We start from the raw sequence: 13,465 nt of genomic DNA, 5'->3' as shown, positions 1-13,465 counted from the left end.
GGCTGGAAGCAGGGGGCAAAGCTTCCATCCCTGTCTTCTGGGCCCATCCTGGAAGCTCTCTGGGGCAAGGACTGCATCGAGCTCACAGACCCCAACTTCCTCAGCACACCTGGTCCTGCTGCAAGAGAATCCCCTTCTCCCAGCCTGTCCTAGAAGCACCAGGACGGAGCCGTGCCTGCAGGTCCCCAGCCCCAACAGCAGCCAGAAGGAATTTCACTGAGCAAGAGGTGAAGCCTCTGCGGTTTCTGGTATCTCCCTGCCACAAGGGAGGCCCCACGTCTTAAAGCACTCTGCCTCATTCACGGCACTGCCGAGGCTGGAGGCACCTCTGGAGATCTTCTAGTCCCACCTGCCTCCCCAAAGCAGGCTCAGCTGCAGCCTGCTCAGGGCTGTCTGGCCAGGTTTTGAATGATTCCAAGGATGGAGACTTTCCTGTTTAACATTTCTTCTGCTTTAACTGAGAGCCCACCTTTTAATCATTATGCATGGAAAAAAAGATGTTTGTACAAAAGCCCTCGGATCAGGCAACGTCCAATCCCAACAGCAATAATGAGTTGAGCTGGCTGCAGATGAGTTGGGAGAAAAAAGGCTTCAGCTAGAAACTATTTTGCTGGAATAAATCTGCTTCTTGGAGTTCTCTCACTTTGTCAAAAAGTCAACGCCTACTGGAAAACATCCACTTTGCATCAAAACCCTGATCAGCCAAGAGAACAGAAGACTTCGCCGTTTGGTCAAAACAACCTCTCAAAACAGAAAACCTTAAAACAGAAAGCCTGCATGGTTTTGTTTTCTTTTCATCATGCAATTCCCTGTAGCAGAGGGAAAACCTCTCCCTGCCAGCCCCAGGGTGACACTGGGGCTGGAGCGCAGTGTTCCAGCCGTGGGGTGCATCCCAATGTGCCTGCACCCCTGGCCCCATCCCACCCCCCACCAGCAGCACTTGGCTCCAGCCCAAGACCCCACAGAACATTTTATTGACCAAGTATCTCCATGGCTGCAGGCCAGACTTATTGTTCACACACAAAACCCTTGCTCCGTTGATGTCCAAGTCCCGCTCACAGCTTTGCCAGGTGCAGGATTGCAAACCCCAGTCCTTAGCAGGCAACCTGGCCCTTGGAAGCAGAGCAGGGATGGCCAGGCGAGCTCCTCGAGTCCTCCAGCTCCCCTAAACACAGATGCCACAGGAGCCAGCGGGCAGCAGAGATGTGCCTGGCGTGCCCCAGGGGTGCCGCTCCGTGGCAGCGGGGTGTGCACGCGCATGCCCCCAGACCTGAGCAGCTCTGGATGGGGCATGCAATGTGAGCCCAGGGCCAAAATAGCATCTGTTCTTAGCAGGAAGATGCTGCAAGGCCGCGACACCCGCCCGCCACGCCAAAAATGCGAGGTGGGAATGTTCAGCATCCAGGCAAATCAGCCTCGGGAACAGCAACCCCGAGCTCCTGCAATTCATCTTCCAGGGGAAGGGAACGTCCCCGGCCCACCCGAAGGAAACCCGGGACGACCTGGGGCGGAGATCCCGAACAACAAACAGGAGCCGAACAAAAGCCAGGGCTTAAAAGGAAGCCGTGCACGGACGTGCCACCGAATATAGCTCAGGAAGGGGCCCGTGTGTTTGGGCACATGAGCTGCTGAGCTCACCCACACGGGTGGTCACGTTCCTCTGCTCAGAGGCTCTGGCATGGCTCAGCTGCAGCAGGTTCTTGTCTGTTCTTGCTGCCCCCGGATTCGGCAACACTGCCGTTAGGGCAGCAGCCTGCACCAGAGGGTGAGAGTTTTACAAGGCCAGGAAAGAAAAATCCCGCAGGTGGTCACTGTGGGAGCCTCCCAGGACAGCTGATGCAGAGGTCAGTGAAAGCAGCCTCCTGGTCACCTCCTTTTCCTGATTTTAGCAAGCCCGTGGCCTGAGAAGCACTGATGGCTGCTGCACATCAGGAAAAAGATATTTATTTTTAAAGGCCAAAGTACAGGCACGTTTATCCATCAGGAACAGCCCAGGAGCACAGCAGCAGGAGCCCAAAGAGAACTGCCTGGTGTGCTTTACAGCCCTCCTGTAAGCAAACTTTTCCTCTGCAGTCCGTAGCAGGGAAGTCAGTTTTGCCAAAGCAATGACCTTTTCCATGTTTGCCACCTCAGACAAACTTCTGAGGACCAGTTTCACTCAAACACGGGAAGCTGTCCCCGTTTTTAGACCGCAGCTCATCCAAAGGGAAAGCGCCCTCACTGCAGGCTGTGAGCAAGCCGTGACTGTGACAACAAACAAACCAAACGCTTTCTAAGGACACGAGGCTTTACCTTTGGCTGGCTAGCTATGCACACAACACTATGAAAACCTGAAAGGCTTTATTTGGGGAAGATCATCCTCTTATTCACAGGTGCCCTGCTCTCCTGCAGAGACCAGCTCCAGCTTCAGGACCCGCCTTGGGGCCAGCTCTGGGACCAAGCCCCCATCCTTCCCAGCTCCAGCCCCCATGGACAAACACATACACGTGCTGATGTTCTCCTGCAAAGAACGCCAAGCCCCCAGGCATTTGAGTGCTGTGCGGTCACTCAGCTCTGGTTTGCAGCCATAAATTGGAAGGCAGCCAGTTTTTGCTCAGAGCAGCACGAAGAGCATCGCTGATCGCAGAGAGACCTTCACAGGCTCCCATGTGCCAAGACCACCAGGCAGTGATTTGGGTAACACACACACCACCCCACGGTCCTCCAGCTGCAGGGCAGCCTGTTCACACCCTTTAGATGGCAGTAACTTTCTGAAAGCTGAGAAAATGCACAGATAAGGGAAAAGGGTAAGAACAATCACATGAAGCTCATGAGGGATGAGTCTGGGTGAGAGGGAGGTCAGGAAGCAAGCTCAGCATGCTCACACCCCTCCAGATGTACACACAGACTTGGAGGACGTGCAGCTGGAGCCGGCCAGCAGCACAGGATAAATGGAAGGAGCACATCTGAAACTATCTGAAGAGAGCTTTGTGGTGATTTCTGGAGCAACCGCCAGGGAAGGGATCCTTTCCAGCAGCAGCACTCGGTGACAGGGCCACCAGGCAGCCCGTCCGAGGGGACAGCCTGGTCCCTGCAGGACACACGCTCACACTGATGCCTCCATATCAGTCACCCACAGTTCAAGTCATACCCTGCTTTTCTGCAAGCATCCCCAAGATATTTGCTTGCAAGTTCCCTGCAAGGAAGTATTTGATACAGTTTTCAAGGAGAAGCAACACTGCACAAGCTTGGGCATCAGCAACACGGGTTTCTTCATAAATATGAGCACTCACTGAACTAATCACTTGCAACTTTCTTTTCCTAAGCCATGATTGAGAAAAGTTTTTATTTGCTGCATAATGATTCCCAGAGGAGAGCTCAGTCCCCTGAAGCCTTACTGCATCTCCTGCTTGCCGGGGAGCATTTTGGCTGTTATCTCCATTTCAGAGAACATGAAAGCAAGGCCATCTTCCCAAGAGGTGCAAATGAAGAAGGTGAAACCCAAACAAAACCAATGAGTGGCTGCAGCAGGTACCCAAAATGCTGACTTCTGAGCTGGTAGGAAAGATGTTTCAGATAGAGGGGGAAAAAAGCGAACTCCGAACAATGAGCCACTGTGTAAAGCAGGTTGATTCCAAATGAAAGTACAGAAAGCTATTTCTGAAGTCAGCCAAGGAGTTTTGTGATCCCAGCCCTGACGCATCCTCGGGCGGTGTTTCCTCCTCACAGACAAAGCCCCCTCGGAGGCGCTGAGCTCCCAGAGCCGAGTCCCTGCTGTGTCCTCAGCCACGTCCCGTCCCCACCTGCAGCACTCTGCCCTGCACAGCAGACATTTGCTCCCTAAATCCACCTCTGGAGTTGAAATACTCCATATTCTGGGGGGCCAAATCAGGGCGTTTGGTTCCAATTAGTTTTCCTAATCGGTCCTGAACGCCGGCCAGGGCTGAAGCTACTCCAGCTGTACATATGGCTTGGAGCAGGAAGGGCACAACTCCTTCGAAACATCCTCTCCAGCGCGTATTTCACAACAGCCCCTCACTCCAAGAAGGAAATTCACCCCAGCACTGGAAGGTTTTCCTTCTCAAGAGGACTGCTCGCACTTCCTCTTGAGCTGTTTTTTGTACACTCTTCAGCCATGCACTTCCAACCATCTTTGTAAATACAGCAGTGAACAGAGCCTATGGGCAAGGCAGAATAAAATGAATCTTTTTTTTTTTTTTTTTTAAAGGAGCAAAGGAACTCGGATGGGCTCGCACAGACACCTCCCTGTTCTGCAGCGAGCCGTTCCCTCGCCACATCCGTACTGGGAGGAATTTCCCACCCGGAGGCAGACACAGGCAGCAGTGTGCTCGGCCAGCACCAGGACCCTCGCTGCCCTGGGCTGCAAATGCTCCTGGAATTGCTGGGCTCACGTGCTGGGCAGGGAAAGTTTCCTTTGCTGGGCTGCACCAGCTCCTCCCTCCTGCGCTGTCCTGGCCCCAGGGCCAGCAAGGGGATTTCACACTGCCCACTGTGCCACTGTGCAGCAGCCCAGCCTGCTGCCCGGCCCTATTTAGATTTTATGTAGGACCCAATTCCATCACCCTGATGAGATATCGCCCTTACTGCTCACTTATGGACCAGCGAGCAAGTGGTACCTGGCACAAACCACGGCAATATGTTGGAGCACACAGAGGAAGGAGCCAGGCATTTCCTGCACCTCCACCACCAAAGTCCAGAAGCTTTGCAGAGCCCAGCCGAGGATCTCACCCATCTGGGTCTGAAGCTCAAATGGAGCTGAAGACCTGGCCCAACCCCCAGCTTTACCTGCTCTGTAGGGTAAATCAAGAAGGACCAAAGGCAATCCCCTAAATCCACGTAGCCAGTGTCCTGCCCCAAGCCCCGGAGAAGGACCAGGACTTCCCAGCTCCAGCAAAAGGAACGTGTGGGACAGGACGGACTCATCCAGTCTCAGTTTCCTACAGTCCAGACCTGGTACAGGTGACAACAGTGAACAGGGGGACAAGAGACCGGCTGCTCACTGCACCAGCTACCCAACACTGATGGCTCCATCAGCATGTGTTCCTCCAGGGTGCTCCAGGGCAGCCCAAACCCTTGGCAGAAACACTCCCCAGGGTAGAGAGATCCTCACCTGCCCCACCTGGAGAACTGGAAGAAACGCCCAGATTTCTGTCCGTTTCCACACAGTTCAGTGAGCCCCGGCACCACCTCCTCATCACTGCTCCTACCTCCAGAAGTGGAGAAAAAATACCTGGCAGTTGTAACAGTCCAGGTGAATCTCATCAGTAATGAGAACATTGATCCATGCAGCAGCAGATGCCATCATGCTCTTTGGAAGGTCTGAGCAGGTAAGCCAGCCCACCCAGGCTCTGCTGAGGAGCATTTCTCTTCCCAATAGCACTGCCCCCATCCAGCCCAAATGGGCACGGTGGCCAAGGAGCAAGTGGGGATGGGTCTGGAGTGGCAGGACTGACCCCCAGGAGAGCACTCAACAACTTAGGGCAGCCCCCAGGCTACCTCAAGACAAGGGAAGAGAAAAATCAGAGCCCCTCAATTTCTCAGTCGCACTTCAGTTCCTATTTAAGAGGACTTTCAGGTCTGCTTTGCAGCTACCAGACCTTTAAGTGAGCACCCCCAGGCTCCTGCAGAGTTAACTCCAGCCCTGTCCCAGGCAGACCGAGGAGGCAGCCAGGAGCCGTGGCTCACCCAGCAGGTCAGCGCTCCAACATCTGCTTCCCATGTCCCCCAGGCAGGGCTCCAGGAGCAGAGCATCTGCATCTGCCTGCCCGGCTCCACGCAGCACGAGGCTTTTTCTCCTCAGACGCTGCTGATCAGCAGTCCCGGCAGAACTTGGAGGAGCAGAGCTCAGAGCAGGAGCTTTCAAGAAACACACCTCGTCCCTTGAGAAAATACTAGGCTACAAAATACAGACTAGAAACAGAGCAGCTGCGATTCCTGCCCGTAACACAGGGCTGGAAAACAGTTCTGCCTCCCCCAGCACATCCCAGCAGGGCTGCTCTGTCTCCGACGAGCATCCTTTCTCCATAGCAGGGAGTCAGCAACCTGCAGCCCCCACGCCTGGGTGCCAGCAGAGCCACCCGCAGGCTGGGCATGGGCAGAGCTGGAGGAACCGGGGGCACAGGGAGCTGGTTCCCCCCCTCATGATGCCAGGAGGATGATATTCAGTGCCAGGACAGCACATCCCCCCCCAGGGCAAGGGGAGCCCAGCACAGGGCTGAATCCCACACGTGCACTGATTTTAAAGTCACCTTTCAGGGTGACGTGTGCCTTGCTACCCAGGACCCAAAGGGCAGAGCAGGGACCATGCAGTGAGCCAGTGGCAGCCCCAACATCCCCGCGCTTTGTGCTGCAGCCTCCCTGGGGGGCTGGCGAGGGGCACAGCAGCACCCCAGGGGCGAGCAGCCCCCCCAGCTGGGGGACCTCAGCTCATCACACCCCCCAGGCACACATCACCTGCATCCCACACAAGTCACCAGCTGCTCAAAGAGCCTTTGAATGCCAACTTGCCTCCCTCTGTGCACGGATCCACACCACTCAGTGCCCTCTTGATCCCGTTTTCCAGGGGTGGCGCAGACTCTTGCTGTCCTGAACAAGGCACCCAGCTTCAAGTCCTATGCTAAGAGGACAGCTGCTGGCCAGCTAAGCACCATTATCTGGCTATTCCATGCATCTTTTTCCTTTGTACAGCATTAACATATTTTTAATATCCATACAAAAAATACCCTGGCCATTTTTGAATTAATGCAACTATATGTAGTAGATATATATATATGTATTCTATACATAGCTATTAGCTTACAGACATGAAAATAACTTTTTAATCCAATGTATCAGCCTCTCCAGCTGGAATTGTCCCTGTGCTGCAGAGGTTTGGGTGGAAAACAAGCAGGAGAGCCCAGGGGTGCTGCTCTGTGCTCAAAGTGCCAGGGCAGCTTGTGCTGTGGGAGATCACACACATGCAAGGGTTTTACTACCCAGAAACATGGCAGAAAACATTATGAGAAGAGCTAGAGAATCATTGATCCAGCCGAGATCACAGCAAGAGGCTCTGACACAGCAAGGATGGGCCAGGTACCAGACAGATATAAATACATAATGCAAAGACAGACAAGATCCAGGGAAATGCAAAACACCAAGAAACACCCCACAGACTTAGCATCACTTAAATTCTTGTTCGCTTCTTACGTGCAAGCCGCAGCCCCGGGCGTGCTCTCAGCTCCGCAGGAAGCCAGGCTGCCTTACACACACACAGCCATGCTCACTGTGCCCCTGCCACACCAGTTCACACACACAAAATACTCATTTGAACATCACCTGCTGCAAATAGGCACTCCCTTGTCCCACAATTTGAGATCATGTGTGTAAGGAAGACTGAAGTATCCAGTTACTAATGGCTGTAATTAGCCACTAATCACCCTCCCTTGCTGGGGACCTGGGGAAGGAGCTCACACCTGGGGACACAACCTAGGATGAGCAGCTTAAATGAGCCCTGCTATTTTCCTGAAACACCAAACCTTCATCAACATACAGCAGCCAGGTTTAAACATCGCCCCAGGGGATGGCTAAGCTCAGAGTAAGGAGCACCAAGGCCTTCGCCCAAGCCCCCCAGCACTTACCCGCACCCGAGTTGCTGCTTGAAGACATTTCCATCCGTGTCAACTGGTCAAAATTTTCCTGCTCTGAAGGCTTCAGGATTTCCTTTAAAAAGCGTCCATCTTGCTCACTGAGCATGAGGTGAAGGTAAATTTAAAAGAAAAGAAAGAGGAGAAAAAAAAAAAAGCACCACCACAAGAGGCTACAGGGCTGAAACCTCTCCTGTGTTTCCCCCAGGCCAGCAGCAGGCTGCAGGAGGCTGCGGCGCTGCCAACAAACACGGGGTTTCTATAGAGATGTTGTGCTGCAGCTGCCCCAGGCCGAGCACGGTCACAGCCTCGTGCACAGCAGGATGGTCTGAGAGCCACCATGAGCAGCACAAACCTGGCTGTGACGGGCTTGAACCTGGTCCCACACCTCGGATACTGAGCGCAGCGCTGGGCAGGCTGTGGGGGCGCACATCTCCAAGAAAAAGCAGGAGTGCCACGGATGAGCTACGTCTGCCCCAGCTTTCCCCACGCTGGGCACGCAGTCCCCAGTGCCTTGTTGCTCTTTCCCCCATCAGCACCTCTGCTTCCCCCTCTACATGATTGCATTTTGCCAAAAAAAAAAAAAAGCAAGCCCAGGACTGCTTTCCAGCCCTGGGACAGGCCCAGCACCCATTAAAAGGAGAGGGGGAAGCTCAGCCGTGCTGCTGGAGGTGCTTTTAGCCCCAGAGCAGCTGTGCCTGCTCACCCAGCCACCCTGTGGCACGCCCTGGGGGGGGTTGTCCTGTTTGGGTGAGTTTCAGCCGAATCAGCCAGCTGGTGGAAGGGCTGGGGGGGGGGGCAGGCGAACACTGCGCTCCTACAGAGCTCCTTTCCGCAGAAATAACCCTAAAGCCAACCACGATGTCCCCAGCCATTCCTGTCGTCCTGTGTGTGGCCTTAGCTGTCCCTACAGGTGTTTCCTCATCCCCTGGTGGGCATTTCTGTGGTGGTCCAACCTCATTTTGGGGAAGCCAGGTCCCACGCAGAGATGCGCCAGGGAGCGGCACCAGGCACCCAGCCGGGCAGCACCCAGAGCCCCCCAGCAGGATGTGAGGGTGTTCTGACAGTGAGAGGGGCAGAGCTTGCCCAAAATGCCCCCCGGAGCAGCAAGGAACTGCTGCAAGCACAGCCGCACACCCACAATGAGGCGTTGGGCTCATAAAGGGGGAGAAGGAGCCGGAGCTGCCCAGGGAAGCAAAGCCCTGGGTGCTCGGTGGCACCCTCTCTGCCCCCATCTGCCCAACGCTCAGACCCTCCTCTTCCTCCTGGCAAACAGGGCACCCTGGTGGATGCTGTGTGCGTGTCCCCACCTCTTCTACCCCATGCCCGGTCCCACCAGAGCACATCCTGACCCCAGCATCCCGCCAGCACTCCCTCCGTGGGCACCCCGCCGCGCATTGTGACACCTGCACGGGGCGGGTGCTGCCCGCGGCTGCGCTGCTCCCACCGCCGTCATCACCTGGAGCTGGGCGCTCCTGGCAGGGAATCGGTGATCTGGATACGTGCAGCAAGTGCTCTCGTTTTCCTGTAGCCAGTACAGCAGGAGAAGGCTGAAGGATTTGGGCGCATGAGGGAATTGGCCAACGCTCGTGTATTAAAACCACAATAACCAAAGCGAGCATCCGTGCAGGAGCAGAGCTCAGGTACTTCCCTGCTACATTTCAGCCCCAAACAAGACTTTAACCTGTATGCGTTGGTTCCTAGCTCCCTTAAAAACTGGCTGTTGGCACTGCACAGCAGCTCGGCTGGTGTTTGCAGTGTCTGTGTAGCCTTGGCAAACTGGGCACTCATTGCATGCCCCTGCACAAGGAGCAAAGCATCGCCAGGCACCAGCACACCACAGATACCACACCGATGGATGCCTTTTGTGTATCAGCTGGTGGACCCGTAGGACTTCTAAAAATATCCTGCTTTTACCTCTGTGTATTTTAAAAATACCCAGCCAGGCACCGCGAGCTCAGCCTGCTGGAGCAGGAGGGAGATTTCACAACAACTTCTGCATCTGAGTTACACTGAAAAATTTTTGCAATAGCAGCAGGAAGAACGGGCTGACCTCATGGATTTTTTTCTACACTGGGAGCTTTTGGGAGCTTGTGATCCCTCCCAGAGCTTCCAGTTTGCTTTTTAGGATAAACCCCAGGCAAAGAAGGGATGACTGGGGAGCAGCTGGATCTGGAGCCCGTTCCCCGGGGAGCTGGGGGTTTTGAGCCTGTTTTCAACCCTCCTGCCCCACGGCAGCACCGCAAATCCATGTGCTCTGAGCCTCCAGCTGCTGTGCATCCCTAAAGGCGCGTGCCTTGATGCCAGGCAGGTGAAAGAAACATGGGGCAGCCGTAACACGGCGCTGCTCGCGTGGGTTTGCACCTGCAGCAGGTGGCTGAGCAGTCCCTGCGGGGGAACCCACTGCGTTCATCACCCGACTGCTCATGGGGAAGGGATTTGGACGCCCACAGCGTGTCTGGGTTGAGTAATACATCTGGCAAGAAGCAGGCGAGTTTGGGAAGTGTGTCACGGCGCATCGCGTGCCACAGGAGCGTGCAGCGGGGTGGGCAAAGCCCCGCTCCAGCCCAGCTCTCCCCGGGGTGCCGGCACCCGTCCTGCACCCAGATGCACCCCGGTGCCCCCCTCCCTGCTGCCCTCGCCCAGACGAAGCCACACGTGCCCCTCGGTGTCCCCAGGCGATGCTGCAGGCTGGGCAGCAGGGGAAGGGGGGTGGCATGTGCTCCTCCCCTGCCCCCTCGTCCGATTTAGGGGCAGGGTTTGGCAATCCCCCAGGCAGCACAGGGAACGCCCGGGGCGGGGGCAGCGGGTGGGAGCTGGGAGGCGGCAGGCACCGAGGAGAGGGGGGCGAAGCGGGGAGGATGCGCTGGGAAAGACAGGAGGCAGAAAACAGCAAATTCAGCCAAGGCCAGCGATTCCTCCCAAAACAACCCAGGGAGTTGGGATCTGGGCTGGGTGTCTGCCTGGAGCGTCCCTTGTGATGGGATGAGCAGTGATGTGCAAAGGAGAGGGAACCATCCCCATCCCCATCCCCATCCCCATCCCCATATCCTCATATCCCTGTCCCCATCCCCATCTCCCCGTCCCCCTCCCCGGGTGTGTCCCGGCGCCTCCGCCGCGCTTCCCGGCCAGCAGCAGGAAAGGCGGGCGCTCGAGCGGCTTCTTTGTGGCTGCCGGTAACTGTTTTCCCAGAGCATCGTAAATAAAGAGCCCAGAGAACACGCGGAGCAGGCAGAGCCCTCCCTGCACAGCCACAAGTTTCAGCGCTGAGGTCACTTCTGGTGTCCCAGCCCAGCCGCATCCCAGCCCTGGGCTTGGAGGAGAGGGGACAGAGGAGGAGGGCTGGGGGCAGGAGCAGGGCTCGGAGCTGGGGGCGATGTTATTCTGCCTCAGAAAGCCGCGATGCACAAGGCTTCCCCCCCCCCCCCCCCCACAGCCCCCTTGGCTGCCAAAATCATGGCACCAAGGAGACGCTGACATCAGTCCCCAGCCAGGATTCCAGGAGCTTTCCCTGGTTCAGATGTTCCTGGAAGTGAATAATCGCTTCCCCGCCGCCCCCTGCCCTGGGGACAGGCACTCCAGGTCCCAGAAAAGAAGCTCGGGGACAAAGGCTCAGCCCGGAGCTGCCAGCACAGCAGGAAGCCCGAGAGCCACTCACGGGGATGTGCGGGGCTGGCGTGACACAGATCCGCTGCCACCCCGCCGGGTCACTTACAGCAAACCCTTTTTTTTTCCCCCAGAAGTGGGATGTGTCATGCATTTACTGCATTTATTGCTTTTGGTAAAGGAAGCTCGGTGTGTGCATGGGGAGCAGGACCTGGCAAGGCAGTGCCTGGGGAGGTGAGGTGGTCTCACATCGTGTCGGGGAGGTGGCACCAGGCAAGGAAAGGGAGCGTGGTGAGATGCTGCTGTGGCCCGGATGGACCTACCGGAGGGAAAGCACTTTGGTGGGGAGGGCAGCTCAGCACTGTCCTGGTGGGAACACCTCTACAAGGTCTGGTGTTTGGGGACACCGAGGCAGGGAGCTGAGGCTGCCTAATTCCTGCAAACGGGTCGATGCTGAAGCTGTGATTAAAGGCTGGTGGCACTGCCAGGTCCAGAGGAATGTGAAATCTCTTCCCTAAATGTGTGTCTTTGGCATCCAAGAATGTAAGAATATAATGAGGGTAATAAAGTAATGGCAATGGTCTTGGGTGTCTGCTTTGCTTTGCTGGGAGCAGCAGGCTGCAGGAAGGAGCAGCTCTCCCCGAGGGGACCCACAGCTCCCCTCTGGCCACTTCCAGGCAGCAACAAAACATTTCCATCCCCTGAGCTGTGACAAATCCTCCCGGTCAGAGCCGATGGCAGCCCTCAGCGTGCTGTGCCTCATCCCCTGGGCAGGGCTTGAGGTCGGGCACATCCTTCCCGTGCTGCTCCCAGCCCCGGTGCTGTGCGCTCCTCATCTGCCTGCCCAGGAGCTCCATCAAAGTTCTCCCCTTCCCCCAGCTTTGGTTTCCACACTGCGATGGCAACTTCTTTCCTAGGGAGGGGAAGGTGCCCAACAGCCACGTCTGCACTCCGGGCTGCAAGTGGAGGACTTGGGAGAAAGATTCAGGTTCTCCACGGGGGCCTGAAACCCTCCACATCTCCACCAGTATGCGCTGGTAGCCGGGCTCGTGCAAAGGAGGTGCAGGGCAGCGACACCTTTCCATGCAAAAGCATCAACAGGCATTATAAGCGTGGCTGCACAAGTCCTGCTCCACATCCCAGCCACCAGCAGAGCAGCGCTGAGCCCGGTGTGTGTGTACGGAGCCTCTCAGCAGCCCCGGCTAAAGCAGACACGAGCCACTGCATGGGCTGGAGGCACTGCAGCACTCTGTGAACCCAGGGAGCCCTCTCCTAACTGGGATAGGAGGAGATGCTGCAACACGGAGCTGGGCAACAAATCCTGGCCCTTCAGACTGGGGAGCCAGCGATGGTTGGAAGAACAACCCCGTGGAGCATCGTGCCCAGCGGTGTTGGCAGATTGCTGCTCTGTGCACCCCTGTGCAGAGCTAAAAGGCTCAATATGTTCCTTCCAGGTGGGGATGGATTTTTGGACAAAGCTGCAGCTGGTGCTTGTGTTGGTGCTTTGTCTCAGCCGTGGTGACTCTCAGCAGAGCACCTGCCTCCACAGCACGTAAAAAGCCTCAGAGATAGCAAAAAAAATAAGCTGTGCATGGGCTCCTGGCATTCCTCTGGCATGTTCTGGGCCACGCACAGCACAGCCGATGCCTTTCTCTTTCCATGAGCTCATGCTTCAAGCTGTGAGCAGCACGGAGCAGAGTCTGAGCTCCAGGAGAACTGCAAGAGCACATCCCAATGCAGGAGCAGGGGAGCAGGGCATGGAGAAGGATGGAAAGCTTTAAATTAGCATCAGACATCAATGGGAGACTCCCCCATCTCCTGCTCCAGGTGTTCACAAAGTCCCAGGAAGCAAGAGGAGGAAGGTGGGTGAGGGAAATGTCACCTGGACACGGAGCAGCAGACCCCAGCAGGAGGTGGCCAGGTGGCCTCGTGTAGAGGCTGGAAGAGGAAGATGAGGAATTTAAATACAGCACGAAGGCCACGAAGCCCATCAGTGTGGGATGCAGACTGCATGGAGGTCCCTGTTGCATTTTGGATAAGAAACAAGGCAAGAAAATCTTCCAAGTGTTGCCAGGGCTGGGCACCTGAACTCGTTCTTGCACACCTGAACTATCCGATCCTCTCCGTGTCTCTTCAAACACCACTGGGATTCAGAAGAACAAACACAATTTCTGGGAAAAAATATGTTTTTTTTTTCAGATGTTGGGGACAAAAAATTTAACTCTTCTCTCTCTTCC

The 13,465-nt window shown here is 56.0% G+C and overlaps 1 protein-coding gene across 1 annotated transcript in view; it reads right to left on the bottom strand.

Moving 5' to 3' along the window:
- The window catches only part of TEKT3 (tektin 3), a 70,387-nt gene extending 62,636 nt beyond the window's left edge, over nt 1-7,751 (bottom strand). Inside the window, exon 1 of the mRNA XM_068654773.1 lies at nt 7,617-7,751. The gene's annotated coding sequence lies outside the window, so the exon portion shown is untranslated. The remainder of the gene's footprint in view (nt 1-7,616) is intronic.
- Nucleotides 7,752-13,465: the final 5,714 nt, after the last annotated feature.

Source organism: Anas acuta, chromosome 18 (genome assembly GCF_963932015.1).
Source record: "Anas acuta chromosome 18, bAnaAcu1.1, whole genome shotgun sequence".
Classification (NCBI taxonomy): domain Eukaryota; kingdom Metazoa; phylum Chordata; class Aves; order Anseriformes; family Anatidae; genus Anas; species Anas acuta.
Note: the sequence above shows the minus strand (reverse complement) of the source record. Positions and strands in the feature narration are given on the sequence as shown.